The 27,376-nt window shown below is 39.8% G+C and overlaps 1 long non-coding RNA gene across 2 annotated transcripts; it reads right to left on the bottom strand.

Moving 5' to 3' along the window:
- Positions 1–2,511: 2,511 nt before the first annotated feature.
- Positions 2,512–12,021, bottom strand: LOC123333418. 2 transcript variants are annotated; one of them, XR_006550756.2, is made up of 2 exons: positions 11,961–12,021; positions 2,512–2,845 (listed from the first exon to the last, which is right to left on the bottom strand). It is a non-coding gene; the product is annotated as an uncharacterized LOC123333418 (long non-coding RNA). The 2 variants fall into 2 exon arrangements; XR_006550755.2 differs by lacking the exon at positions 11,961–12,021 and adding an exon at positions 8,148–8,261.
- Between the last annotated feature and the right edge of the window lie 15,355 nt (positions 12,022–27,376).

Genomic DNA, 27,376 nt, shown 5'->3' with positions numbered 1-27,376 from the left:
GATTTAATCTCTAAAAGGTAAAATATCCAGGCAACAGACTGGAGAAAATCAGATATAATGAATACGAGCAGTTGAAACATCTCCTAAAGCCTCAGTTTCTATTCTGTAAAATAGGAATAGTAAAATCTTTGAAAGACTGTAGACTCTGAGACATTTGCCCTACTTTCAAGCTAATAGATCAGCTGGCCATATGATAGTAGAAGACTACTATCTTATGATAGTAGTTTATCTATCTTGTACTTCTTATGATAATAAAAGACATAAGATTCCTGGGTCAGAGGCAGAGGACAGTTTATGACTTAGAGCAACAGCAGTAGCCAGAGAATCAACATTTTTGTGCTAGCTCCTCGAGTCCCATTTCCCATATGGAGATGCAAAGAAAGTTCTGCTACAAAAGAGGAGCCCTGAGTTTAAGGAATATGAATCAATAAACACATCTGTCCTTTATTCTGATAGGAGATACATCTCTATCTTCCGAGGTTTCTTGTTATACAAACATCCTTCAAAAGTTAGTCTGGAACAGGGTGGAGCCAGTACCTTGCTCACAAGAAATGCAGAAATGCAACAAGAAACACTCAGAGAATTGTCTCCTCATAATAGAGACCTCAGAAGGAAATGGCAACCCACTCTGGGAAATGGCAACCCATTCTGGAAAATCTCATGGATAGAGGAGCCTGGAGGGCTACAGTCCATGGGGTCACAAAGAGTTGGACACGACTGAGCGATTAATCACAGCACAGCAATATAAACCTCACAGGATGATTTAACAGTTAAACGGTTTAAAACATACAAGTTATTTGACAAAGTATTTCAAATGCAGAAATAAGTCAGTAAAAGTGACTGCTATTATTAGTGTTATAGTAACTGTCATTTGGGGTTTTGTTGCTGCTATTACACATTACTCACATTATAGCTGGCTTATGGTTTACCCACCAGCCTCTTCCTTGGTCAGGAAGAGGACTGATCCAGAAACCAATAGCAACGTGGATCCTGCAGGGGAGCTAAATGGTCATGGCTAGGGAAAAGGGAGTAAATAGGGCAGACTGGTTATTAGCAATACAGCCCTCCAGCATGTCAGCGGTAACAGCAATGGTCAGTCCTCTGCAACCTGTGATTAACAGGGTAAGTGATAAAGCTGGCAATTGTGGTCACGGGCTTCAACCTCTATTATTCTATTTCCTTATCTATCCAAACAGAATCTGAAAATTCCAAACACAGCATCCCCCTCTGTGGAATACCTCCCCCTCCCCTCTTTACCACCTGTTTTCTGGAAGGTGGCATATAGTAGAGAGAACCCAAGAAGTCCTGGACTTGATTCCAAGCTTTGCAACTTGTGGAAACTTTTTTTAAAAATATAAAACAGAAAAACTGATATTTAAATCTTTTGTATTTCTACTACCCAGGATAAGTTTTAAGCAGAGTGATGAATTTTGTTTTGACATAGGGCATCAGTCTCCTTGAGGTCCAGCCTTTGGTGTCCACTTCCAGAAGATGATGGGCCTAGATCTGCCCTTCAAGGCCTAAAATATAGGTCTTACTGCTCCTTTACTCTGCCCAGGGACTTTCCTCACAGTCCAGTGGTTAAGACTTTGAGCTCCCAGTGTATCTGTTGCAGGGGGCACAGGTTAGATCCCTGGCCAGGGAACTAAGATCCCACATACTGTGCAGCCATGTATTTATAGGCAGAGCCCAAGCCATTTGGAATTTGTACTCCTTATTTAGCTTCCTCACAGGATTCAGTCTTTCCCATAAAAATACCTTATGGTGCTTTTTTGTAGCTCAGTATGCCATTAATGGTGAAAACTTTCAATCAACCCAAGAAGCACAGGTCAACTGTATGGCGATCGTCTGGTCTATTTATAATTTAAGGCCTATGGTGACCCACTCCAGTATTCTTGCCAGGAAGGCTCCATGGACAGAGCAGCCTGGTGGGCCATAGTCCAGGGGGTTGCCAAGAGCTGGACATGACTGAGCACACACACATCTTCAAAATGTATTCTAGGACATTTAAGTCATTTCCCAGTAGGAATGGTTCTTTTCTTCTTGATTCTTCGTGGAATATTTGCTTGCTTCCTTTGCATATAGCAGGGTCTATGCCTCTGATGTAGTATGGGATTTGAGAATGGAAGCTAGGCTTGGAGTCACTCTGAATTCAAGACCAAGCTTTATTACTTCCTAGTTCTCCGGGAGACAGCATCTGAGGGGACGAATTCAGGCAGCCACGGGTTGGAATTCTAGCTGTTCACTAGGTAGGTGACTTTGTGCTGACCAAATAACATTTCTGAGCCTCAACTTTCCCATTTATAAAATAGGAAGGATAATACCTATCTGGCAGTGTCTTCTGTGAGTAGTTTATGAGCTACCATACCTACCACAGTGCTTGTCACATTATAGCTGAGAATTGTAGCAAACTGGGGAGTATGTGTTTCACCTAACATACCTACCTCTCCAGCCCATAGTTACCCCACAAGAGGACAAATACATATTAGTAGATCTTTTTTTTTTTTTCCAAAAGGAGTCAGGAACCTGAGTTTTTAGGTACATGCTCTCAGTTATTAAATACTGGCTCACTAGAAAACAGCCATACACAGAATCTGGCTTCCAGTCTCCAGTAAGATGATTACTTTGAGACGTTAGTTTGCCATCTTCTTGGTCAGCCAGCTTTCTGAGTAAAGTTGTATTCCTTGCCTCAACACCTCATCTCTCGGATTCATTGGCCTCTTGTGTAGTGAGCAGAGACAGCTCGGCCTCGGTAACAGGAAACTGCTCAGAGACTTCATGCAAGTGGAACTTACAGCTTCCCTGATCAGACTCAGCATTCAGACATCAAAGAAGAGTGCAATACCTGTGTGGAAACAGAGGACAGAAAGAGATCAATCCCTGTGCCTTTGGAGTGGGAGCACTGACTCCAAGACCCTAGACTACCAGAGAACTAACCCTCAGTTCAGTTCAGTCACTCAGTCGTGTTTGACTCTTTGAGACCCCATGAACCACAGCACCCAAGGCCTCCCTGTCCATCACCAACTGCCGGAGTCTACCCAAACCCATGTCCACTGAGTCAGTGATGCCATCCAACCATCTCATCTTCTGTTGTCCCCTTCTCCTCCTGCCCTCAATCTTTCCCAGTATCAGGGTCTTTTCAAATGAGTCAACTCTTCTTCATGTCAGGTGGCCAAAGTATTGGAGTTTCAGCTTCAACATCAGTCCTTCCAATGAACACCCAGGACTGATCTCCTTTAGGATGGACAGGTTGGATCTCTTTGCAGTCCAAGGGACTCTCAAGAGTCTTCTCCAGCACCACAGTTCAAAAGCATCAATTCTTCGGCGCTCAGCTTTCTTCATTGTCCAACTCTCACATCCATACATCACTGAACTGACCCTAGGGAGTATCAGATACTGAGAACTCACACAAAGGAAACCACTTGAATACAAGACACGGCATCACCCAACCACCAATAGTACCCTGTGCAGGACATCTCATCTAAACAACAAACAAAACAAAAATACAAACCCAATCATCAGCAGACAGGATTACCACCTCACTCAGCCTTGCCCATCAGAGGAAAAACAAACAAACAAACAAAAACTCAGCACAAATCTCACCCTATACAAAGCTTACAGAAACCACTGGACCAACCTTAGGAGGGCAGAAACCAAAAGGAAGAAAGAATTCAACCTTGAAGCCTGGGAAAAGGAGACCTCAAACACAATAATTAAAAAAATAATAATAATGAAAAGGCAAAGAAATACTACACAAATGAAGGAACAAACTAGAAACACAGAAGTCCAAATAAATGAAGAGGAAATAGGCAAACTACCTATTTCCTAAGAATTTAAAGTATTGAAAGGGAAAAATCTGCAACCAAGATTACATTACCTGGCAAGGATCTCATTCAAAATTGATGGAGAAATAAAAAGCTTTTCAGACAAGCAAAAGTTAAGAGAATTCAGTACCAACAAACCAACTTTACAACAAATGTTGAAGGGACTTATATACTCAAGAAATATAAGAAAAAGATCTACAAAATCAACCCCAAACAATTAAGAAAATGGCAATAGGAACATTAGTTCAGTCTCTCAGTCATGTCAGACTCTTTGCGACCCCCTGGACTGTAGCACCCCAGGCCTCCCTGTCCATTACCAACTCCTGGAGTTTACTCAAACTCATGTCCATTGAGTTGGTGATGCCATCCAACCATCTCATCTTCTGCTGTCCCCTTCTCCTCCCTTCTTCAATCTTTCCTAGGTCTTTTCAAATGAGTCAGTTCTTTGCATCAGGTGGCCAAAGTATTGCAGCTTCAGCTTTAGCATCAATCCTTCCAATGAATATTCAGGACTGATTTCCTTTAGGATAGACTGGTTAGATCTCCTTATCAATAATTGTTTTAAATGGAAATAGATTAAATGCTCCAACCAAAAGACACAGACTGGCTGAATAGATACAAAAACAAGACCCATATATATGCTATCTACAAGAAACCCACTTCAGACCTCAAGACACATACAGACTGAAAGTGAGAGGACAGAAAAATATATTCCATGAAAATGGGAAGCAAAAGAAAGCTGGAGTAGCAATCCTCATATCAGACAAAATAGACCGTAAAATAAAGAAGATTACAAGAGATAAGGAAGGACACTACACAATGATCAAGGGATCAATCCAAGAGGAGGACATAACAATTGCAAATATCTATGCATCCAACATAGGAGCACCTCAATACATAAGACAAACACTAACAGACATAAGACATAAGGGCTTCTCTTGTGGCTCAGCTGGTAAAGAATCCACCTGCAGTGCGGGAAACCTGGGTTTGATCCCTGGGTTGGGAAGATCCCCTAGAGGAGGAAATACTCCAGTATTCTGGCCTGGAGAACTCCATGGACTTATGTATAGTCCATGGGGTCACAAAGAGTCAGATATGACTGTGTGACTTTCACTAACTTTAACCACACTAACAGACATAAAAGGAGAAATTGACAGTAGCACAATAATAGTAGGAGACTTTAACTCCCCACTCACACCAGTGGACAGATCATCAAAACAAAAAATTAATAAGGAAACACAAGTCTTAAATGATACATTATATGAGATGAATCTCATTGATATCTTAGGACATTCCATCCAACTGCAGAAGAATACACCTTCTTCTCAAGTGCACATGGAACATTCTCCAGGATAGACCACATCTTGGGTTGCAAATCAAACCTCAGTAAATTTAAGAAAACTGAAATCATATCAAGCATCTTCTCCAACCACAACGCTATGAGACTAGATATCGATTACAAGAAAAAAAAACTATAAGAAACACAAACACGTGGAGATTAAACAACACATTTCTAAATAACCAACAGGTTACTGAAGAAATCAAAAGGGAAATCAAAAAATTTCTAGAAACAAATGACAATGAAAATACAACAACTCATAACCTATGGGATATAGCAAAAGCAGTTCTAAGAGGGAAGTTTATAGCAATACAATCCTACCTCAAGAAATAAGAAAAATATTGATTAAACAAATTAACTTTACACTTAAAACAACTGGAAAAAGAAGAAAAAAAATAGTAGAAGGAAAGAAGTCCTAAAGATCCGAGCAGAAATAAATGAAAAAGAAATGAAAAAAAAAATAGTAAAGATTAATAAAAATAAAAGCTGGTTCTTTGAGAAGATAAACAAAATTGACAAACCTTTAGCCAGACTCATCAAGAAAAAAAGAGAGAAGAATCAAATCAACAAAATTAGAAATGAAAAAGGAGAGGTTACAACAGACAATGCTGAAATACAAAGGATTATAAGAGACTATTATGAACAACTACATGGCAATAAAACAGATAACCTGGAAGAAATGGACAGATTCTTAGATAAGTTCAATCTTCCAAGACTGAACCAGGAAGAAATAAAAATTATGAACAACCCAATTACAAGCACTGAAATTGAAGCTATGATCAAAAATCTCCCAAAAAACAAAACTCCAGGACCAGATGGCTTCACAGAAGAATTCTATCAAATATTTAGAGAAGAGCTAATGTCTATCCCTCTAAAACTTTTCAAACAATTGCAGAGGAAGGAACACTTCCAAACTCATTCTACGAGGCCACCATCACCCTGATACCAAAACCAGACAAAGATAAACACAAAAAAGAAAACTATAGGCCAATATCACTGATGAACATAGATGCAAAAATCCTCAACAAAATTTTAGCAAACAGAATTCAGCAACACATCAAAAAGCTCATACATCATGATCAAGTTGGGTTTATTCCAGGAATCCAAGGATTCTTCAATATATGCAAATTAATCAATGTGATACACTATATTAACAAATTAAAAAATAAAAACCATATGATGATCTCAATAGATGCAGAAAAAGCCTTTGACAAAATTCAGCACCCATTTATGATTAAAACACTTCAAAAAATGAGCAGAGAAGGAACCTACCTCAACATAGTAAAGGCCATATATGATAAGTCTACAGCAAACATTATTCTCAATGGTGAAAACTGAAAGCATTCCCCCTAAGATCAGGAACAAGACAAGGGTGTCCACTTTCACCACTATTATTCAACATAGTTCTGGAAGTCCTAGCTACAGCAATCAGAAAATAAAAAGAAATAAAAGGAATCCAGATTGGAAAAAAAGATGTAAAGCTCTCACTGTTTGTAGATGACATGATACTGTACATAGAAAACCCTAAATGTAGTATCAGAAAATTACTAGAGCTAATCAGTGAATTTAGCAAAGTTGCAGGATACAAAATCAATACACAGAAATCACTTGCATGTCTATATACTAACAATGAAAAATCAGAAAGAGAATTAGGAATCAATCCCATTCACCACTGCAACAAAAAGAATTAAATATCTAGGAATAAACTTATCTAAGGAGACAAAAGAACTGTACACAGAAAATTATAAGACACTAATGAAAGAAATCAAAGATGACATAAACAGATGGAGCGATATTCCATGTTCCTGGGTAGGAAGAATCAGTATTGTGAAAATGACTATACTACCAAATGCAATCTACAGATACAATGCGATCCCTATCAACTTACCAATGGCATTTTTCACAGAACTAGAACAAAAAATTTCACAATGCATATGGAAACACAAAAGAGTCCAAATAGCCAAAGCAGTCTTAAGAAAGAAGAATGGAGCTGGCAGAATCAACCTTCCTGACTTCAGATTATACTACAAAGCTACAGTCATCAAGACAGTATGGTACTGGCACAAAAACAGAAATATAGACCAATGGTACATATACACAGTGGAATATTTCTCAGCCATAAAAAGGAACTCATTTAAGTCAGTCCTGATGAGGTGGATGAACCTAGAGCCTATCATACAGAATGAAGTGAGTCAGAAAAAGAAAGATAAATATCATATTCTAATGCACATATACAGAATCTAGAAAAATGGTACTGAAGAATTTATTTACAGGACAGCAATGGAGAAACAGACATAGAGAATAGACTTATGAACATGGGGAGAGGGGAGGAGAGGGTGAGATGTATAGAAAGAATAATATGGAAACTTATATTACCATATGTAAAATAGATAGCCAACAGGAATTTCCTGTATGGCTCAGGAAACTCAAACGGGGCCTCTGCATCAATCTAGAGGAGTGGGATGGGGTGGGAGATTGGAGGAAGGTTCAAAAGGGAGGGGATATATGTATACCTATGGCTGATTCATGTTCAGGTTTGACAGAAAACAAAGAATTCTGTAAAGTAATTATCCTTCAATTAAAAAAAAAAAAAATACACAGAAACAAACTTATAGCCCAAACAAAATACTGGGTTGGCCAAAAAGTTCATCCATTACATCTTACAGAAAAACCCAAACAAACTTTTTGGCCAGCTTAATATTTCTCTGAGTCACAAAGAGTCAGACATGACTGAGCAACTAAACACACACACACACACACACACACACACACACACACAGTGACTAGGAGACTGTTCAGTCACATTCACTCTATATCACTTAAAACCTGAGTTTCTAATATTCCTTAGCTGTTTTTAATTTTATTGTGTAGTTTTCAATGCTCAAGTTCTATCTCCAATTATTTCTTGTAAAGCTACTTCAATAAGATATTTGAGAGTGGGGTTGGTGTCTTGCTCAGGAAATAGGCTCGATTGGTAAACTCACTTTTGGATTATTTCCTTCAAGCTTTGAAAGTGGCCTGCTTCCCTCCAGAAGACTTCACTCTGCCATGACACAAGAACACAACAGCTGGCTGCCTCTGGGAGGCTGAAAATAAACAGGTTCAGAAGCTCTGAGGACAGCAAATGGGCGTTGTAGGTGGAGAAACAGCCCAAAATAAATACAGCTGTTGAAGCGGAAAATTCTATTTACTTTGGCTCCTTTGAGGTCTATACTGCAGGAGGGAGAGTTGCTAATCCTGAGACTTTTCATAGACTGACCATGGAGACCCCACTCAGGGATTGGTCCCGATGCTAAGCACATTTAAATTGATCATTCACTATATATTTGATGATTAACAGATCAACCAGGTGTTGCAAATGATGGAGGACATTTGAACCCAAAGAAAATTATGTGGTAAAGATCTCTGCACTGGAGGGTCTATGTTAATGTCTTTTCTGGTTTATAATATAATTCACATTGAATAGTCTTTAACAACTAGGTTTTGTTTCCCATGTAGATGCAATAAAAAAGACACCAGTTTGGGAGGCAGAAAATCTGGAGTCTAGTCTTAGTTTACTGGCCAGTTGTATGACCTTGGTAAATCACTGCAATATTCTGGACCCCTGTTTCCTCAATTATAATGTGAAGATTCAGAGAGATCTCCAGGGGGAACAGTGAAAAGGGTATGGGATGAGGAACCAGACAGTCCACATGCACTGCCTGGCTCTTATCACTCTTTCCTGTGAGAACTTGGATGGCAAAGAACATGATCTCTGACTCTCTGTCTCCACCTCTGCCTCACAGGACTAATCACGGTCTCCTTCCTCATGCTGCAGCTGTGGATTAGAGTAGAATTGACATGAAAGTGCTTTGCAAATGGATACACAAGCATGGACATTGGTATCAGCCAGAACCATCTCTGAATCCTGACTCTACCAAGTCCATGTGTTTATGAAAAGGTGACTTAAGATCTTTAAAGCACGGGGAACTATAGTCAATATCTTGGGATAAACCATAATGGAAAAGAACATTAAAAAGCACGTATGTATGTATGTAACTGAGTCACTTTGTTATAGCAAAAATTAGCACAACAGCAGAAATTAGCACAACATTGTAAATCAACTATACTTCAATTTAAAAAAAAATCTTTAAGCATCATTTTCATAATTTACAGAGTGTAAATCATAAAACCTACTTCATAGGATTGGGTTGTTGTGATGACTAAATTAAGTGAAGTCATGTAGAAAAGTGCAATTAATAGAACAAGGCCTGGCACAAAGTGCCATCGGTAGTTATTATTTTTTTTAGTAAAAGATAAATGACTTTGACAAGTCATTTTTCCATTCCATAAGTTTATGATTCTGATTGTGCTCATTCATGTCCAACTCTTTGTGACCCTATGGATTCTAGCCCACCAGGCTCCTCTGTCCATGGGATTTTCCAGGCAGGAATACTGGAGTGGGTTGCCATTTCCTCCTCCAGGGGATCTTCCTGATCCAGGGATTAAAGCTGTGTCTCCTGCATTGGCAGGCGGATTCTTTACCACTGAGCTACCTGGGAAGACCTCATGATTCGGATTACCTGAATCCCAAACCAAACTTCTTTTTTACACATTGATCTGAATCAAAATTGCTTCCTACCGTTTACTGCCCCCCACCATAAAAAAAATAGGGGCAGGAAGCATCAACAACAAAAGAAAAACAGTGATCCAGTGTAAGTTGGGCATAAACCCAATTGTTATCTGAAGCCCAAGAGAGAACTGAGCCAAGATATCCAAACATTCTGGCCCAAGTTTAGCCTGTCCTGCAAAGACCTGTCCCACTGAGGCAGAAAGTAATGGGAAAGTTTTCCTCCAGAAAAGATCTCTTTTTTTTTTCAAAGGGGAGCCCTGGAAAGACTTGGGTCTGTAGTGAGTGATCCAAGAAGCCAAGTAAAAATTCCAGAGAGAGCCTGTTGCAGATTGTGTTCTCAGGGCAACATTCCATACTTCCATAAAATCCAGATCACAAGGGTGACTATCTACATGGCTCTCCAGACTTCATCAATATCATCAGGTACATTTGAAATCAAGCTGCATCTAAATGGTGAGAAAAGGGTTGAAACTCTTCGCAAGAGACAACTGAACTAATCATTCATTTATTCATTCCAAACGCAGCTCTTACAAGTCTAATAATAGGCACTATGGTACATGCTACAACCATCAACATGCAAAGTCCCTTATCTTAGTAATGATCTGGAATAGGATTCTCACACATATACTCTAAGAGCTTTGTAATGTCAGGGTTCTAGTCAGTAAATATTAAGATACATGTGTGCATGCTAAGTCACTACAGTTGTGTCTGACTCTTTGCAACTCTATGGACTGTAACCCGCCAGGCTCCTCTGTCCATGGGATTCTCCAGGCAAGAATACTGGAGTGGGTTGCCATGCCCTCATCCAGGGGATCTTCATAACCCAGGGATTGAACCCGGGTCTCCTGCATTGCAGGCAGATTCTTTACCATCTGAGCCACCAGGGAAGCCAAACCAATGTTAAATGTATCTATTCTACTACAGACGTCTACTGTTGATAATCTATGTCCCACAACAGGGAAAAACTAATTATATACATAAACATGTTAATGGAGCTTTTTTCTTTTTGGCCAGTTCCCCAACCAGGAATCAAACTTGGGCTCCAGGCATTGGAAGCATGAAGTCCTAACCACTGGATAACCAGGGAACTCCCATGGAGCATTATTTATAGTAGTGTTAGTGGCAATATAAAAGTCAAAAAAATTGAATAATGGTTTAAAAAGTTGGGGTGTATGAAATAATGGACTATTTTATGCAGACATTAAAAACAATGCAATTATGAAGACCAGCAAAATGAAAATTTCTTATTCACTCAGATGACAGAAATAATAAAAATTATGATGTATCCAGGACATTCAACATGGAGCATGATTACATATATGAAAAAATATACCTTTGTTTCTGAATAAGGGAATTCATAAAGATATGAATTTCATAAGAATACTGGAATTTGGAATGATTTTTTCCTCTTTTTCTAGACTTTATAGAATGCTATTACACATGTAAGCCCAGTAAGAGTTGATGCATGCAGCAATTTGAGTGGAGAAAATGTTTCTAATCCTTATATTTCCTTCAACACCCTATCACTGAATACAAAGCTTACCAGTTTTTAATTCTCTTTCAAATCTGGTCCCTTTCTGCATTCTCATTAACACTGCTTTAGTTCAGCTTCTCAGTTTCCCTGAATCCTGACAAAGCCTCCTACTAAATAACCCTCATCTCCATTTGCAGACTTCCCAGGTTTTTCTGCATGCAACTAAAACACTTTTTGTCCTCAGATATTCTGTCCTGATGATTAAATGACCTTCCTCCAACACATAAGACATGCACTTGAGTATCATGTCTGTGCCTCGGGTTGTCATCATCCCTGACATTAGAAATGCATGTGCAAAGCATAAACTTCCTCTACTATATTTCACATATCCTTTTTTTGGTGTGACTAATTCTGAAGTCCTTCCACTTACACCTGGGAGGTAGAATTGTGTACTAGGCAAGACTTTTGGTTCTACACCAGAATAGCTAACATATTTCTGAAGAATTAGACAAAGGTGAGGGGAATTGTTATACAAGTTATAAGTTTAATTAAAAGTCAAAATAAATAAAATAGTGTGAGTACTCTGCTCCCAATAATGATTGAGTAGCTCCTATCAGACTAAGCCTACACATACAACAACTAAAAGAAAGAAAGAAAGTAAAGTCGCTCAGTCGTGTCTGACTTTTTGGGACCCCATGGACTGTAGCTTACCAGGCTCCTCCGTCCATGGGATTTTCCAGGCAAGAATACTCGAGTGGGTTGCCATTTCCTTCTCCAACAACAATTAAAATCCTAGAACAAATATAAAAGACAACTTGCTGAAAGAACCGGAAAGCAATGAGAAGCAGGCAGAAACTGGGGAGGAATCTACACTCAGATGAGGGTAACAGAACCAGGTGAGTTTTCCATTTTCAAATGGATTTGTATTCGAGGGCACGCATTAGTTGGTTGAAACTCAAATAGAAGCCTGTAATCTTCATGGCTTGACAAACCAAAGAACAGAGTGTGGACAAAAACAATAGCTAAAAAATGAGAGGAGAAATCTAAGAAAGAAGAGAGCCAAAAAAGAAAAGTCTCAAATTCTGTTTATAAATTCTCCCCCGAATCTCTGACTGATCCCTGAACTGTGCATGTATGGAGCAGACTCTTAAAAGAGGCCCTGCTAAGGCTAAAGGAGTTAAACAGAGATTTCACCTACACAGGAGATAGATTTAGGAGTTTGAGGTCAGCAAAGTGAATTGCCTGCCAAATCAACACTCTCAGAGGAATATAACAGAATTCAGAGACTACAAAATATCTTTATGGTATCCAGGATATAATTCAACATTGCTAGACATATAGAGAACTATAACAATGTGATGCATATTCAAGAGAAAAGGCAATCAGTGGAGACTGGTCAGTTGTCAGAATTAGCAAAGATTTTACTATAAGTATTCTCAAGAACATAGAAGAAAAACATTCAAATGAATGAGTAGTAGAAAATCCTCCAGCAAAGAAACAATAATTATTTTTTTAATGGAAATAGTAGAGCGAAAAAATATGTCTGAAATTCAAAAATAAGAGATTTTTCTCAGGAACAGATGACATGACAAGTAAAACAGAAAAAAAAAAGTCCAGAAGCAAACCCATGAAAGTGTGCAAACATGCGATAAAATGACATTAAAGATCAGTGGGTAAAAAACAGCCTACTCAACAAAGTATATGGGACTAAAAAATAAATAAACAACAGCAAAAAAAGAATGGATAGCTCCCTCAGACCACATGCAAAATAAATTCTAGACTGATTAAAGACAAATGAAAAAGGCAAAACTTTAAAAATTTAAAGGATAACACAGTAGAACATTTTCATGGGAAGATAAGGGATCTTAAACAAGAAACAGAAAGTACTAAAGTTATAAGATGATAAATTCAAACATATTCTTAAAAATTTACAGTGAAGTTAAAGTGTTAGTCTGTTAGTCGTGCCCGACTCTGTGTGACCCAATGGACTGTAGCCTACCAGGTTCTTCTGTCCATGGGATCCTCCAGGCAAGAATACTGGAGTGGGTTGCATTCCCTTATCCAGGGGATCTTCCCAACCCAGGGATTGGACCCAAGTCTCCTGCAATGCAGGCAGACTCTTTACTGTCTGAGCCAAAGCTAGAAACAATAAAGTGGGTATGGAGTATGCTACCATTTTTATAAGAAGGAAGAAAAAGTGTATATATACAGAAGCAAAGATAGAAAACAGATGAAAATGATTATCCATATGAAATGGAATAGTTGGAAGCTGAGTGAAGAATGAAGAAACCAAAATCAGGACTTCTCTGAGTAAATATATATATTCACCTGTAAAACATGTAAATATTATATTTTTAAGTTAAATCAAAATGGATTTTTAAAACCCAAACTCTAAAAGGGAACACAAACAAAAACAAATGACTCTACCTATAAATCAACTGTGGTTAAGGGATGGAACTCTTAACCACATAAAAAAAATAACTAATTCAAGTAAATTCGGAACACAATTATCTGACTGTTCACACTTCTTATTACATGGTCTAATGTTAAAGAATCACAAAGAAAATTTGAACTCTATTTAGCAGTTTTGTTTTGAATAAGGGTACTGTTCTATTGTTCTAGGGTACTGTTCTGTTCTATTGTGGTATTGTTCTAATACTGTTTTGTGTGCACTGCAGGATAAAGAAAATGCTGCTGCTGCTGCTGCTAAGTCGCTTCAGTCGTGTCCAACTCTGTGCGACCCCATAGACAGCAGCCCACCAGGCTCCCCCGTCCCTTGGATTCTCCAGGCAAGAACACTGGTGTGGGTTGCCATTTCCTTCTCCAATGCATGAAAGTGAAAAGTGAAAGTGAAGTCGCTCAGTCGTGTCTTGACTCTTAGCGACCCCATGGACTGCAGCCTACCAGGCTCCTCCATTCATGGGGTTTGCCAGGCAAGAGTACTGGAGTGGGGTGCCATCGCCTTCTCTGAAAGAAAATGAGTAAGCACTATTTGCAGTGTCGTTCAGGAAGTAGGGTTTTCACAGTGGGCAAAGAGGGTAATACAAAAATGGAATGGGAGAAGATGAGAAGCACTGGGGGACTTCCCTGGTGGTCCAGTGGCTAAGACTCCACACTCCCAATGCAGAGGGAAGGGGGCCCTGGGATTGACCCCTGGTCAGGAAACTAGATTCTGCATGCCACAACTAAGACTCAGCGCAGCCAAATAAATAAATAAATGCTTCTGAAAAATAATAAAAGTATTAAAGAAAAAGCATTTAAAAATAAGATATATTGTGGCATTAGACTTGAATTAGACTTATTGATAAAAACCCAGGATTTTTTAAAAAGCAATTTCCTAGTACTGTCCCTGAAAATAGTTAAGAAACAAAGAGCATACCTAGAGCCCTGCCACTGTATTCTAAATCTCATTCCCCAGCAAAAGGAACCAGAACTCCTTGGCGAAATGGCTGCTACCAAGTCTACGGTGAGGAATGTACAAAGTAAAACTGAAGCATCACAGAGTGCCAGAAAGCAAGTATGTGCTTAAAGACTAGTAGATTCATGTTGTAATCAACAGCAGAGCTATTTTCCAAAGGAAAAATTATTTGGAATGGTAACACGTAAAGGGGACAGCAGCAGAACTGTGAGAAGGGTGGAAGGCTCAGATCCCTAATTATTCATCCTCCATCTTCTCTCCCATTTCCCTTCCGTGCCAGTCCCTGAGAGCCACAGAAGACGAAGTAAGTGTTAGTCGTCAGCTGTGTCCAACTGTTTGCGATCCCATGGACTGTAACCCACCAGGCTCCTCTGTCCATAGGATTCTCCAAGCAAAAATATCGGAGTGGGTTGCCATTCCCTTCTCCAGAGAATCTTTCCAACCCAGGGATGAAACCTGGGTCTCCTGTATTGTAGCAGATTCTTTACCGTCTGGCCCACCAGGGAATAGCTCAAGTTTAAATGGCTGGAGACCTGAATTCTAGCCCAAATTTGGCCAAACATTAGCCATATGGTCTTGGGTAAACATTTAGTCTCTCTGGGCCCTAGTTACTTCTGTGTAAAGCAAGGCTAGAGCTACTAATTCAACCTATTTCACAGTTGTTGTGAGGATCAAAGAAGAGGATAACTTTGAAAATGCTTTGAAAGATTAAATAGAATGGCTCTATACTAGTGTAATTTACTACATCCCATGGGCATTTAAACACATTCCTGTACACCATTTGGCAGCTGTCATTCTTAGCAGTTGGCAAATGGTAATGTGACAGTAAGGGATGTTTTGATACATTATCAGGGAAAGATGGACTTTCCTGTCCAGTTTCTTTCATCAAACTTGACTAAAAAGGATTTCCCTGGTAGCCCAGTGACTAAGACTCTGCACTCCCAATGGAGGGGACCTGAATTCAATCCCTGGTCAGGGAACTAGATCCCACATGCAGCAAAAAAAAAAAAAAAAAAAAAAAAAAGATGTCTGCATGCTGCAACAAAGATCAAAGATCCGGAGTGCTACAACTAAGATCCAACACAGACAAAGAAATAAAGAAGGCTTCCCTGTGGCTCAGTGGTTAGGAGTCCGCCTGCCAATGCAGGAGACACAGGCTCAATCCCTGAGCCAGGAGGATCCCACGTGCCACAGAGCCTGTGCACCACAACTATTGAGCCTGTGCTCTAGAGCCCATGCTCTGCAACAAGAGAAGCCACTGGAACTGAAGAGTATCCCCAACTCACCACAACTAGAGAAAAACTCATGCAGCAACAAAGATCCAGCAGAGTCAATAAATAAATTTATAAAAGAGAAAGAAAACTAGAATAAACCCTATGGTACTGAATTAAAATTAGAGTTATCATTGTGGTCTCATAGTTTTTAACACATAGATTGATGGGGAAATAGATATAAATGAGAAATTATTTGTGAATATTATAAATACACATTAGACATATGCATATACACATATAAATGTGTGTATACACATATATATTCTTTAGTTATGTTTACTAAGAGGGCATGGGAGCAGCAGCATCCTCAAAAGCAGTAACCACACCCGGGGCTCAGATCTTGTTCTCTAAATATCCATTAAATGGCATCTTGGTGTTAAATTTATCAGAGGAATAGCTGGTTCTAATGTATAGGCAGGGAACATAGAAGATGATCCTGGAGCATTCTTTTTTCTTGTGCCAGAAAATGGGAAATTGCTCAAAGAATGATGGTGATATGTCAAAGGGGCAAAGAGCTATCTTGAAGGGACCCCCGTCTGGCATCATTTGAGCATCGCAATAAATCATATATTAAAGCACTATAACCCATTGAATAAAATTGGAAACCATGACTCAAATTTAATATGAATGAACTGAAAGCTTTGTAGAATATTTAAATGAAGTGCTTCAATACCATAAAAAAAAAATCTTCTCACAAAATATCTATTGGTAATAAAGGGGAAAAGAGTAAATTTACAGCTGAGAAGCCTAGCAGACTTAGCTTAATCAAATGATCAAAATGAGCAACATCAATAATGGAACAAATTAAAATTATGTGCCATCTGGCAGAATGCAATGAAAAGAACAATATAATTTTTATAGTTTTTTTTGGTCAAAGATGTATAAATTAAATATGATCAAGAGGAAATATTAGATAATCTCTAATTAAGGGATATTCTACAAAATAACTTACATGTAATCTGTAAAAGTATCTTGGTCCTGAAAGTCAAAGAAAGATTGAGGAACTATTCTGGATTGCAGGAGACTAAAGATGCTGAACAAATAATGCAACACGTGATTCTGAATGGGGTCCATTAGCTATAAAGGACATTTTTGAGATAATTTACAAAACTTGAATGGAATCTAAGGAGGAGATGGTACTGCACCAATGCTATTTCCCTGTTTTTGATGACTGTGTTAAGTTATACAATGTCTCTGCTTATAAAAAAATACCTGCTATAGAATTCTAAAATGATGGGGCATTTTGTTAGCAATCTGTCTCTAATAGTGCAAGAAAAAAACGTTTTGATCCATATTTTCAACTTTTCTATAAATCTATTTCAAAAAAATTTTTAATGGAAAAAGAAAGTCAACCACAATAAAATATATAGTGCATGATTTCATTTATATAAAATTCAAAGATGAGGACTTCCCTGGCAGTCCAGTGGTTAAGACTCCATGCTTCCAACGCAGAGGGTGAGGGTTCAATCCCTGGTTGAGAAACTAAGATCCCACATAGCATGTAGTGTGACCAAAAGATTACCAAAAAAATTCACAGACAAAGATATATATTTTAGGGCTTCCCTGGGAGTTGGTGATGGACAAGCAGGCCTGGCGTGCTGCGATTCATGGGGTCGCAAAGATTCGGATACGACTGAGTGAATGAACTGAACTGAACTGAACTGAACTTACTGGTGGGTCAGTGATAAAGATCTACCTGCCAATGCAGAAGACATGGGTTCAATTCCCTCCTCCATCCAGGAAAATCCCACCTGCAACAGAGCCACTAAGCTCCTGTACCACAACTACTGAGCCTGTGCTCTAGAGCCCAGGAGCCGCAAGTACTAAAGCCCGAGTACCCTAGGGCCTGTGCTCCACAACAAGAGAAGCCCTTGCAATGAGAAGCCCACACACTAACTAGAGAGTAACCCCCACGCTCTGCAGCTAGAGAAAAGCCCACACAGCAACAAAAACCCAGCAGAGTCAAAAATAAAGTTTTATATATATCATGCAAAAGTAAAATGCAAAGCAAGGAAATGAACATATAAAAATTAGATTAGTGGTTACCACCAATGGTATGGAAGAGTGTCATGATTGGAAATAGGAATACTAGGAGAGTTAAGAGTCAGAGTAAAATGTGATGACAAAAGCAAAGTTAAGAGATGCATGAAGTGATAAAGACTCAACCAGGCTTTGAATATGGAAAGAAACTAAATAAGACAAGACAAATATAGAAACCAAATAAGACAAGATAACACGTTCTCTCCTAGAGGATCCAGAAAGCAACACAGCCCTACCAACATTTTTATTTCAACCCAGTGAGACCATTTCAGACTTCTGACCTTCAGAAGTATAAATAAATGTGTGCTGATTTAAGCCCTAAGTATGTAGGAACTTGTTTGCAACAACAGGCAACTGAAATAGCGGCAGAGCACAAAATTGGGAGGAAAATACCAAAACAGGTAGCAATATTGGGCCACCCAGTTCAGTCGCTCAGTCGTGTCCGACTCTTTGCAACCCCATGAATCACAGCACGCCAGGCCTCCCTGTCCATCACCAACTCCAGGAGTTCACTCAAACTCATGTCCATCGAGTCAGTGATGCCATCCAGCCATCTCATCCTCTGTTGTCCCCTTCTCCTCCTGCCCCCAATCCCTCCCAGCATCAGAGTCTTTTCCAATGAGTCAACTCTTCGCATGAGGTGGCCAAAGAATTGGAGTTTCAGCTTTAGCATCATTCCTTCCAATGAACACCCAGGACTGATTTCCTTTAGAATGGACTGGTTGAATCTCCTTGCAGTCCAAGGGACTCTCAAGAGTCTTCTCCAACACCACAGTTCAAAAGCATCGATTCTTCGGCTCTCAGCTTTCTTCACAGTCCAACTCTCATATCCATACATGACCACTGGAAAAACCATAGCCTTGACCAGATGGACCTTTGTTGGCAAAGTAATGTCTCTGCTTTTGAATACGCTATCTAGGTTGGACATAACTTTCCTACTAGGGCAGACCAAGAACTCCAAAGTGGTGAACTCTGGCCTCTAGAGGGCGCTAGGAAAGTTCTGAGCATGGGAAGATGGAAATAACAGATCCTGGAAGGGGAAAGGGGATCTGAGAGAAAAGAGTCTATGACAAATTCAACTTAGTTCATTGTATTCCGAAACACAAACCCTGGACTTTGATCCCCAGAGAAAGGAGAGAGCAGGTTTTCCTGGCAGAAAGATTCCTGAGACTTGCTTAATAGCCCAAGGGAATCAGTTCCTTTATAGTTCCCATCAGGTCCTCTCATTTTCCTAGCTTCAGCCTGGCCAGCATCTTACCTGAATTAACGTTGAAAGGCAGCTTTCCCAACCAGCGCATGAGCTGCAAATCTGGAACATTTTTGAGGTTTGACTCCAAGCTATTCCTGCAATCCTTGAATAATCGCCATCCTCACTCAAACCAACGCGAGTTTTATTTGTGTAAAAACTCTTAGCCAGAGTCCTTTATTACTCTCAGTTATATGATTGATGACCTTAAACCACACTCGCAGTAGAATAAGGCATCAAAAACAGAAAAATCTGCTTACACAGTCTTTGGATCTGAAAACCAAATGGAAACATTAATGTCTTAAAGCTGAAAGCAGTTACTGGATAAAACTCCTAAGGAACCTTGAACAACCTATTGAACCAAAACAACATCCTGTCCCACAAATGCTTTCAATTCATGTTGTGAAATAAAACAGACATCATGTTTTTACCCTTAGAACATAAAACATAGTATTGAGCTTCCAGTGCTCTGAAATAGATATACAATTTCAAAAAGCAGGATGAATAAGTCTCTAGTTCTGTTGAAAAATAATTATGGCTTACTGTTTATTTTTTTCAAGTTTAACATATTGCCAGATAATTATTTCAAAATGAATCTCTTTCCCAATCCTCTGGAAAAGAATGCTTGGTATGTTTTGATTGGTCAGTGTGCTATCAAGCATTTTATAAGCTCTTTGCTAAATCTGATGTTAAAGTAGTCTTCCCAAGTAAAGGAGAAAGACATGCCCAGAGGTGAGAACAGTAGCACCTGGACTGCTCAACAGATCTTCACTTGGTCTTATACACCACAGAAAGGAAGGCAATTGTCTGCTTTTTAAAAAATTATATTCTTCCATAAAGGCTTCCTTGACTGACTAGTTTCAATAGCACCATACACTTCTTCATCACACTCTCAATGCACACATTTAATGTCTGAATGAGAAATAACCTACTCAGTGTCTGCCTTCCCTGTTATATTGTAGGCTACTTGAAGGTAAGGACCTTGCTGGGTTTATTCTCTGTCCTACTCCTAGTACCTAATACTATGCAGTGCTATGCTTAGTCACTCAGTCATGTCCGACTCTTTGTGACCCCAGGGACTGTAGCCCTCCAGGCTCCTCTGTCCAAGGGATTCTTCAAGCAAGGATACTGGAGTGGGTTGCCATGCCCTCCTCCAGGGGATCTTGACTTGGGGATCAAAGTCATGTCTCTTATGTCTCCTGCATTGACAGGTGGGTTCTCTACCACTAACACTACCTGGGAAGCCCCATATAAGACTGTGCTGGATGCATGGTAAGTTCCATTTAAACACATTTTGAATTAAAGAATGAGTGAACAGGCAGTTGCTTCTTTCCCTGAGGGCTGAGAAGTTTAATCTCAAGACATCTAGATGCTTTTGAAATAGTTCTTTCCAGACAAGTACAAATGACATGGAAATTTTCTAAATACACTATTCATTAAGGAAGTATTTATTTGTCCTGCCACACTATAAAAACACTCTTATGTGGCAATCTCCTCAGCATGTTTACATTTAATATGGTGGTGGTGGTGTTGTTGTTCAGTCACTAAGTCATGTCTAACTCTTTGTGATCCCATGGACTGCAGCACTCCATGCTCCTCTGTCCTCCACTATTTCCCAGACTTTGCTCAAGTTCATGTCCATTGAGTCGGTGATGGTATCTAACCATCTCTCTTTTCAACTCTAACTTTTTATTATGCTTCTATCTTATCAAATCATGTATGTCTTTATCATGGGTGCTCTTCAACTCCCTCTTTGTCTGCTCTGGCTCGGGTCTGAGATTCAGATGCTGGCATTGGCCCATCCTACCTCTTGGATAAGCAGACATCAGATCCTGTTTGACTATAATAGAGAAATGAATTTGTAGTGGTGCGGATGAACCTGGAGTCTGTCACACAGACTGAAGTAAGTCAGAAAGAGGAAAACAAGTATGTATATTAATGCATATATATGGAATCTAGAAAAATGGTACTAATGACCCTATCCACAGGGCAGGAATAGAGATGCATATGTACAGAAGAGACTTGAGGACACAGTGGGACAGAAGAGGGTAGGATGAATTGAAAGAATAGCACTGACATATGTACATTACCATGTGTAAGGTAGATAGCTAGCGTATAACACAGCCTGGTGCTCTGTGACGTCCTAGAGGGGTGAGATGGTGGAATGGGAGGTGGTGGATGGCAGAGAGGCTCAAGAGGGAGGGATTCACTTGTTGTACAACAGAAACTACCACAACACTGTAAAGCAATTATCCTTCAAATAAATAAATAAAAGCTAGTAACTAATCTACAGGAAGTAAAGAACCCAAGGAATAAGAAAACTTAAAAATAATAATAAAATACAACAGAAGGAGAAATGAACAAACCTATGAAACAGAAACAGACTCACAGACATAGAGAACAGTGGTTGTCTAGTGGTTGTCAAGGAAGGGAGAGAAGGATTGGGAGTTTGGGATTAGCAGATACAAACTATTATATATAGGATGGATAAACAACAGGGTCCTACTAAACAGCACAGGAAACTATATTCAATATCCTGAGATAAACTATAATGGGAAAAGAACATGAAAAAGAATGTACAACTGAATCACTTTGCTTACAGCAGAAATCAACACATTGTAAACAACTTTACTTCAATAAAATTTTAAAAAATAAAGATCTGAATATCAGAAGATAATAGACAAACTGAGGATGCATATAATTTTAATCTTAGAAAGGGGGGGTGGAAAAAAGGGGGAAAGACAAGAACTCTGAGTCATGCAGGGATGAGAAAGAGGTTTGGTGAACTGAGAAAGTCTTTGCAAAGAACTTGAGCGTGGGCAGAAAATGTACCAAGAGATGAGGAAATAATTAAGGACTCTAGATATTCTTTTGACATTCTTTGAGAATCTCAGTAAATATTTGAATTAACTTCTCGGTTGTCAAACTTGTGTTTAATGGAATGTGATGTGTCATACAAACTGGACCACATGGGGCCCCATGTTTAAATGGGCTGCTCATCCCTTTCATCTTTCCTTTATGCCTATAGAAGGAAACCTATATATGTGGAACCCAGCTAATCAGCATTTCCTTAGCTAATTTAACTTTTATTTTCCCAGAAAACTCAAAGGAAAAACAAATAAATGAAAGAATTATCTTGTATGAGAAATTCTCTCAGAACATGCATATACACAACTATGACAGAGTATATACATTCCAATCTTTACAACTCTATAAACATGAACGCTCAGCTAAAGTTCAGAATGATGAGCCTGAGATACTTTTAAATGTCTAACTTTTTGTACCAACTAAAGAAAGGAAAAAAAAAGAGAGAGAGAGATCTTGGCACAAGACTCAGTCCTTTATAGCCCTAGACACTGTGCAGTCTGCAACACATCGGGCTCACACCTTAAAGACACTGCATGTGGTTCAAAAAGGGATCAGTCACATGTGTGTGAAAGGAAACCTCACTTCGATGCACCAATCAGGATTGCTGTCTTGTTTCTTTAAAGGATGGGACTTAGGACTTCCCTGGCAGTTCCCAGGTGGTGATAGTGGTAAAGAATCTGCCTGCCAATGCAGGAGATGCGAGTTTGATTCCTGGGTTGGGAAGATCCCCTGGAGGAGGAAATGGCAACCCACTCCAGTATTCTTGCCTGGAGGATTCCACGGACAGAGGAGCCTGGTGGGCTACACTCCATGGGGTCACACAGAGTTGGACACAACTGAGCACACACACATTCACACTACTGCTTAGGACTCAGCACTTTCACTGCCGAGGACCCACCTGGGTTCAGTCCCTGGTGGGCAAACTAAGATCCCACAAGCTGTGTGGATGGCCAAAAAAAATTAAAATTAAAAAAAAAAATGGAACTTTAATGAGCAGCATCTGAAAGCAGCACATTGGCATCTCTCTGTACCTGGAAGAAATTCTAAAACACTGAAGGGCAAACACTACACTCTTCTCTTTCCCACTGGAAACTTTTTCCCAAAATGACCCATTTCTACTATTTTTGTTTATACCTCCTGAACCAGGACAAAGAGGCAGGCCGTCACACCCACACACCATTTATAGGCTTTACTGCGGCCAGTTTTTTGTTGTTGTTGTTTCGTTTTGTTTTTGTTTTTTGCCTCCTTTCATTTCTGTTGAGAATTCCAACCTCTACTGACGGCTTTCCTCCAAGGCCACACATTTGGCCAAACCCTGGGTCCCAAGACCTCCTCAAAACATAGAGACGCCTGGGAATCTGAGACAGGTACCACAGATTATTTTAGCAGTCAGATCTTTTGTTTCCATTTGCCAGAGTTACTTAATTCTTTAGACATGACTCTCAGGTCCCTTGCTTGGCTTTTTTCCCACTGACACATTTACCCCAATTCTGTCCTCCTCTTCTCAGGCACTGGCTCTTGACATCTCTGCTAGAATCGATGGCAACACGTGTTGTGTTTGCATCTCCCCCCAGTGCCAGGCTTACTGATGTGGTGAGCGGAGCCCCGGGCAGTGGAGTCAGGAAGGCTGAGTCATCAGTCATCATCCCCTGTCGCCCGGGGTCTGACCAAAATGACAGAGGCTCCTCTCACCGGAGTGTCACTGAGAGACCACAGACAACAGGAGGCAGGGGGCTTCTCCCGTTTGACTCTAACCACTTTAAGGACATATTTTTGGCAAAACAGTGTGGAGATGTTAGAAGAGAAATCTCACTGCAGCTTCCATGTCCCTTTGTCCTTCGGGCCTCTGCTTAAATGTGGTCCTAATTTTTTTTAATTAACTTTTTTAACTGCACCATGTGGCACACAGGGTCTTACTTCCCCAACCAGGGATGGAACCCACACTTCCTGCAGTGGAAGCATGGAGTTTTAACCACTGGACTGCCAGGGAAGTCCCAATGTGGTCCTTTCTTTCTTTTTTAACTTGTATTTATTTATTGGCTGTGCCGGCCTTCATTGCTGCTAGCAGGCTTTCTCTAGTTGCAGCGAGCAGGAGCTCCTCTCTAGTTTCAATGCCAGTGCTCCTCATTTCGGCGGCTTCTCCTGTGGAGCACAGGCTCTGGGCAGCGGGCCTCAGTAGTGGCAGTGCATGTGCTTGCTCAGTAGTTGTGGCACTGGGCTCAGCTGCCCCTCAGCATGTGAAATCTTCCCAGACCAGGGGTCGAATGCATTGGCAGGCAGATTCTTTATCACTGGACCACCAGCGAAGTTCCCCATTATGGTCCTTTCTAAATGGGTAAATCACTTTGAAAAGCTACCAAAGTTGAACGAATATATACTCTGTTGTTGTTGCTCAGTCAGTAAGTCATGTCCGACTCTTTGCAACCCCATGGTCTGCAGCAGCCAGGCTTCCCTGTCCATCACCAACTCACAGGGCTTGCTCAAACTCAAGTCCATCAAGTCAGGGATGCTATCCAACCATCTCATCTTCTGTCACCCTCTTCTTCTCCTGCCTTCAATCTTTCCCAGTATCAGGGTCTTTTTCAATGAGTCAGATCTTAGCATCAGGCGGCCAAAGTATTGGAGCTTCAGCTTCAGCATCAGTCCTTCCAATCAATATTCAGGATTGATTTCCTTTAGGATTGACTGGTTTGATCTCCTCACTGTCCAAGGGACTCTCAAGAGTCTTCTCCAACATCACAGTTCAAAAGGATCAATTCTTTGGCTCTCAGCCTTCTTTATGGTCCAACTCTCATATCAGTACATGACCACTGGAAAAACCATAGCTTTGACTATACAAAGCTTTGTTCCCAAACTGATGTCTCTGCTTTTTAATACGCTATCTAGGTTTGTCATAGCTTTTCTTCCAAGGAGCAAGCATTTTTTAATTTCATGGCTGCAGTCACCATCCGCAGTGATTTTGGAGCACAGGAAAATAAAATCTGTCACTGTTTCTACTTTTCCCCCATCTATTTCTCAAGAAGTGATGGGGCCGGATGCCATGATCTTAGTTTTTTGATGTTGAGTTTTAAGCCTGCTTTTTCACTCTCCTCTTTCACCCTTATCAAGAGGCTCTTTAGTTCCTTTTCGATTTGTGCTGTTAGAGTGCATATGTCATATGCATATGTGAGGTTGTTGATAGTTCTCAAGGCAATCTTGATGCCAGCTTGTAACTCATCCAGCCCGGCATTTCACATGATGTACTCTGCATATACAAGTTAAATCAGCAGGGTGACAATATACAGCCTTGATGTTTTCCTTTCTCAGTTTTGAACCAGTCTGTTGTTTCACGTCTAACTGTTGCTTCTTATCCTGCATACAGGTTTCTCAGGAGACAGGTAAGGTGGTCTGGTATTTCCATCTCTTTAAGAATTTTCCTCAGTTTGTTGTGATCCACACAGTTAAAGGCTTTAACGTAATCAATGAAACAGATGTTTTTTTGGAATTCCCTTGCTTTTTCTATGATCCAGAGAATGTTGGCAAGTTGATTTCTGGTTCCTCTGCCTTTTCTAAATCCACCTTGTACACTTGCAAATTTTTGGTTCATGTACTATTAAAACTTTGCTTGAAGGATTTTGAGCATAACCTAACTAGCAGGTGGAATGAGAGAAACTGTATGATAGTTTGAACATTCTTTGACATTGCCCTTCTTTGGAACTGGAATGAAAACTGACCTTTTTCAGACCTGTGGCCACTACTGAGTTTTCCAAATTTGCTGGCATATTGAGTGCAGCATTTTAACAGCATCATCTTTTAGGATTTTAAATAGCTCAGCTGGAACTCCATCACCTCCACTAGCCTTGTTTAAACTAATGCTTCTTAAGCTCCACTTGACTTCACATTTCCAGGATGTCTGGCTCTAGGTGAGTGACCACACCAACGTGGTCCTTTGGGTCATTAAGACCTTTTTGTACAGTTCTTCTGTGTATTCTTGCCACCTCTTCTTAACCTCTTCTGTTTCTGTTAGGTCCTTGCTGTTTCTGTCCTTTAGTGTGCCATCTTTGCATAAAATGTTTCCTTGATATCTCTTAATTTTCTTGAAGAGATCTCTGGTGTTTCCCATTTTATTGTTTTCCTCTATTTCTTTTCATTGTTCACTTAAGAAGGCTTTTTTGTCTCATTGCTATCCTCTGTGGCCCAGCATTTCCACTGAATATGTATGTACAGTAAGTCCTCTTACACGTTCATAAGTCTAATTTGTTCTAAGTCCAACAAAGTTAGCCTAGGTACACAACTAACACAATCAGCTATATAATACTATACTGTAATAGGTTTATAATATTTTTTACACAAATAATACATAAAAAAACCCAAAATAATGCATTTTTAATCTTATAGTACACTACTTTGAAGAGTACAGTAGTACCAGCTATATTACCACTGCTTTTGTGTTTGCTTCCAGACATCCTAGGCTTGAAATAAAGATACTGTAGTCTACACAGCACTGTATAGTGAAATACACAAAAGCACAACCACTTATAGAGGATGTATGCATATGACAATGTATGCCAGATACAAGAACTAACGTATGATTGGACATGCGAACAAAGGTTCACACCTTTGAAAGTTCCCAACTTAAAGGTTCAAATGTAGGGAACTTAACTGCACGTGCATATATAGATACGCCAAGCTTTTAGAAAGTTTGCTTTATACTCCTTCAGTTTAATGAAAGGCTTACATTAGCACCTGTGTTTGCTAACTGAAAAAAAATCTAAAAAGGAGTTTTGCTTTTGAAAAAAAGAAGAAAAGCAAAAACAATGTTCAGTGTTGGTTTTACAGGGATCCATTCTAGAGGCAGGGCTCACCTGAGCAGCCAGATGGGCACCACCAAGCTCCTTCCCTGGCAACTACACCCTGCATCTCAGCATTAAGCTGCCAGAGCTCTGAACTATGTGTGTGGGCATCTGTGCTTTATTTCATAAAGAGCCTCTTGATGAAAGTGAAAAAGGAGACTGAAAAAGCTGGCTTAAAACTCGACATTCAAAAAACTAAGATCATGGCATGCCGTCCCATCACTTCATGGAAAATAGATGGGGAAACAGTGGAAACACTGACAGACTACTTTCTTAGGCTCCAAAATCACTGCAGAGGGTGACTGTAGCCATGAAATTAAAAAACGCTTGCTCCTTGGAAGAAAAGCTATGACAAACCTAGACAGTGTATTAAAAAGCAGAGACATTATTTTGCCAACAAAAGTTCGTATACTCAAAGCTATGGTTTTTCCAATAGTCATGTAAGGATG

Source organism: Bubalus bubalis, chromosome 4 (assembly GCF_019923935.1).
Source record: "Bubalus bubalis isolate 160015118507 breed Murrah chromosome 4, NDDB_SH_1, whole genome shotgun sequence".
NCBI classification, from domain to species: domain Eukaryota; kingdom Metazoa; phylum Chordata; class Mammalia; order Artiodactyla; family Bovidae; genus Bubalus; species Bubalus bubalis.
This window is presented reverse-complemented; position numbering and strand designations above follow the sequence as displayed.